Here is a 4,860-nt window from a genome sequence, read left to right as displayed (position 1 = left end):
TTTTGAATCAAACCTTAGTTCTTGTAAAACAATGTACTTTAGTATACTTGAATCATGAATTAGTGTTCTGTGAATCATAAATTATACCTATTATAATTTATATGTACTTTCTGAATTGATAACGAGTATTTATGAATGCAACCCCTTGCTCAACATGTTACAAAGGGTAATTGAACTTAATGAACTAACTTTTATACTTGTATACATATACAAATATATATATATATATATATATATATATATATATATATATATATATATATATATATATATACATATATATATATATATAAGTAAAATTTAAATGACACTCAGACAAACAACTGATACTTGTAATCCCACATCCAAAGTGGGTTATCAGTCCTAAGCCTTTTATATCTTATATATATATATATATATATATATATATATATACCAGTATGATTTTTGGAGGAAAATATAAGTTTATAAAACATTTAAAAGAAGTTTAATGTTTTGAAATTCATTTTTGGTGATTTGATGTCATTTTGATATAATCATTGAAAACCATTTGATTTGATAATAACTGAAATCCATTTTGATAGTGAAATCCATTTGATAAGATATTTGAAACCATTTGTTTATAACACAAAATCTTTGTGTTAGACTTGTATTCCCCCCCCCCCCCTTAAAACAGTAAAAACTTATGAAAATACGGGGGTATGAACTCACCTGTAGTAAGTTATTCAAATGTATGATCGGTGTAGCATGCTAAGTGTCAAGTGAAGTCTTGAAGACAACGGATCCTAAGCCTCTTATATCTTATATATATATATATATATATATATATATATATATATATATATATATATATATATATATATATATATATATATACCAGTATGATTTTTGGAGGAAAATATAAGTTTATAAAACAGTATAGTCCTTTTCCTTCCAATTCAATTGTAGATATTTTAAGGATTTTAGCAAATAAAGGTTATTATCATAACCTAAATTAAAAACCCAAACGATAATAAGGACTTTAGTTGACCTTTGTTTGACTTTGGTTGACTAGAGTTGACTTTTACAAACAGAAAATAACGGGATGTTACACCGAAAACCCATATTTGGGCCTTATTTGGGCCGCGAACTCCTACTGTTGGACTCTTTGAACCGAAAACCCCTTATTAGGCATCAATGGGCTGAAAATCCTTATTGGTTCAAGCCAAAATCGAAGCCCACCATTTTTGGGCCACCCTTTAGGCCGAGGACCCTCTTTGGCTCGGTTGGCTTAACTAAAAAAAAGGAGGGGATAATATGCATGCATGTTTATCTAACAAATAACAATGCATTGACCACCAAACTTCCATGCATCTCCCATCACGTAGCAAAAAGTCAACTTCTCCTCCCTCTACCCTTGTTAGGATCGGCCGACCCCTTCCACCACCCCTCATAGTTTCATTTTTCCTCTCTAAGTTACAAGAACACCCTCCCTTCTTCCTCTCAAACACTCAAATTTCTCTCATCTTCTTTCCTCCAAAATTTTGTGTGTGTGTGTTAGCTTCAAGGAGTCTTCTTCAACGGTTCATAAACTTGGTAAGTTCTAGGTTAAACTCAAGTGTTTTGTTTCATATTTATTCTAAGATCATTCCTCTTACACCCTCATTTTCATGTATATGGTCGTTAGAACATCCACATTTCGAGAATCTCACCAAGAACACAAGCTAGGCTCGAAGTTCCTTCTTCTTCTTCTTCCACATCTCGAAAATCCTCAAGGTGAGCTTCATACCCCACTATTTTCGCGTTTTCATCCTTTGGGGGGGGATGCAAGTCAAGTTTTGTTAAATCTTTGGATAAATGCATGCACTTGTATGTTTATGTGACTATGTGTGTTGAAATATTGATTACTTCATGTTAACACTCCATAAACTCGAGAGTCTACAAATCTCATGTTGTTAGAATAAAGTTATCTTTGAATAAGTTCACATATTTTGGTATTATGTTAAGGAAGAAATAAGTTACTAAGTAAAAATGGTTTTTAGTGTGTGTTAAAAATCAAAGAAAATGTCATAACATATTTGGTTGTAAAATCTTGAAAGATGGTGAAAATATGAGAATTACACTCAAATGGTTAATTTTTTGTTATATATATTTTTACCACTAATACTTGTACAAATATTGAAACATAATAAATCTCATGGATTTATCTGAGATTTTGTGGAATTTGTGACATATTATAGTCACAACAAAAATAGAATATTTTTGTTTACAAAACTTTCATAAAATTTTAGGTATGTTAAAACACACTACAAAACTTGGTTATTTTTCTAAAAATAAACATTCCTAGTAAAATAATCATAATATGTTGTTACCATGTTAAGGGTTTAAAATCTAGAGTATTATGATATTTCACTACACATATTACAAGTTGGCAATCCCATTAGTAATTATTTATAAATAGCGTTATAAACAATTTAAGCAAAGCGGTAAACAAAGAAAAGTTTTTACGACAGGAATACTTGCGCGTCATAAACTGTCCACCATCAAACTTTTAAAAATACAAGTGATAAGTTGTATGTCATAAAGCTGTAAAATGTGTGTCATAAAGCTGCATTCATAACTTTACACTAGTAATGTTATTTTCATTATTCCATAATGGGAGTCAAATTTCGCGTGAATCTGTTAAGGCACTTGTGAGACTTTCCTTCACCGTACCTACCTAGCGTACACCGTAAATCCTGTAGTTATAACCAGAGTCTCCTGGAGGGAGAGCGAGGTAATTGTGTATAGACCTATACGGGATTGACACCTCCACACCTGAGTTGTTCGGTACAGCTAGACTAGGCCAGTCTAGGGTGACAAATATCTTACCGAAACCGACGCCGGAAAAACGTCATGAAAGACATTTTAGACGTATCAAACATGGTTGTAACAACTCACATAGGTATTAACAAGGGTATTTTGGATTTACGAAATTATACACTTCACCGGTTTTATAAAAATATAAAACTATGCATCACTCTCGTACTTTATTACTACCACTCCAGTCTTATGGTTTTAGGACTGCACTTTTTATAAAACAGGAAATATGGGATTTTCTGGGAACTCACACTCTTTTCAATTACGAACAAAAGAAAACAAAGAACACACGTGCAATTATCCACCGTTTTAGAACAAGAGTACAAACCAATTTTCACAGGAAATATCGGATTTTGATGGAGTTTTACAAGTTATTACAAATCAAAGTTGTTACAAAGCTTTTATATAAATATGCTTATGAACTCACCAACCTTTTAGTTGACAAAACGACTTGTATTCTCAGGGACTCAGTGAGCAGGTACCCCGAGCTATGGATTTTAGATATTTACTACATTTTTGGAACATCATATTTATTGTCACTTTTGTGTAAAGTTATGTATGATGTTGGTTGCTATGTTTTCAATTATATTCAATTGTGATGGTACAATACAAGGAAGTCATCCGCCCCCGGACGTTTCTCTGTCCTGGTTCGGGGGTGTGACAGATTAGTATTAGAGCATTGTTTATAGTGAACTAGTATATCTAACCATACAAGATATACAACTATAAATACAATGGGACTAATACACTCTGACTAAAAGTATACATTAAAAATATAAATATTTTACCAAAGTGTACACACATACATGCATATTACAAAACAATAAGATGAGTTGGACACCGTGACTAAACTTAGACAGTTATGTAATCATATCTAGGGTAAATATAGCCCAATCAAGTGTATTTATTCGAGATACGACCAACATGTTTCTGGGAGTGGTCAAGGTGGACAACAAATCTAAAACTCATTAATTGTAAATCAAAAGGGTCTAAGATCAAAACTAAAAGACATAAAATATTCTCCAAAAGTCCTATGATGACTTCTATCCTTTTTAGATGCACCAAGATTTGATGGAAAGATACCATCAGAGTGCTCGTCAAGAGTGATATGAAATAATCTCCTCCATGATAACAACCCGAATGAAGGATGGTGAACACATCACGGGCCACATGCAAAAAATGTAAAGGTTTGTGGACCGTCTAATGAAGTTGAATGTGAACTTCCCGAGGAGTTGGCAATTGACATCATGTTGCACTCCTTACCTACTTGTTATGATCAGTTCCGAATGACCTATCATATGAACAAGGAGGAGGTCACACTCAGCAAACTTCAAGGACGTTTGAAGACCGCCGAAAGTGGTCTTAAAGGTAAATCGGTTGTTACCACTGCTACTCCTACCACCGCCCCTGTTCTGGCCATCGGGCAAGGTAAAGGGAAGAAGAGGAAGAGCCATTCGAAGGGTACCAAGGGAAAGTCTCTTGATGGCTCCTCTTCAAGTAGAACCAAAGGTGGTTCTGTCACTCCTTCTGCCAACCCTAAAGAGGCTGAATGCTTCTATTGCCATGAAAAGGCACACTGGAAGCGAAACAACCCTAAGTACTTGCAAGATGTTAAGGATGGGAAAGTGAAACCCAACCATGCAGGTATTTACACTATATTGTCTAATAACTCACCATATTCTAATTCTTGGGTCCTTGATACAGGTTGTGGTATTCACATATGTTCTGATTTGCAGGGACTAAGAAAAAGTGAGAATGTGGAGCATGGGAAAATAAACTTGATCATGGGGAATATGAAAGCTTCACCTGTCACCAAGATTGGAGTTTCTTCTTTATTGCTAAGTAATGGGTTAAGATTAGATTTAAATAAATGTTGTTACTCGTCTGAAATGGCGAGAAATATTATTACGTTCACAGTTTGTACAAACAAGGATTTACTTTTTCATTTGATAATGAATGTGGTGGTGTTAATGCTTTTTATAATAATGTTCTTTATTTTAAAGCATTACCTTGTGATGGTGTATATGAAACTGTGTCGGTTGT

This window comes from Lactuca virosa, chromosome 5, assembly GCF_052849685.1.
Source record: "Lactuca virosa cultivar CGN04683 chromosome 5, Lactuca_virosa_CGN04683_v6, whole genome shotgun sequence".
NCBI lineage: Eukaryota > Viridiplantae > Streptophyta > Magnoliopsida > Asterales > Asteraceae > Lactuca > Lactuca virosa.
This window is presented reverse-complemented; position numbering follows the sequence as displayed.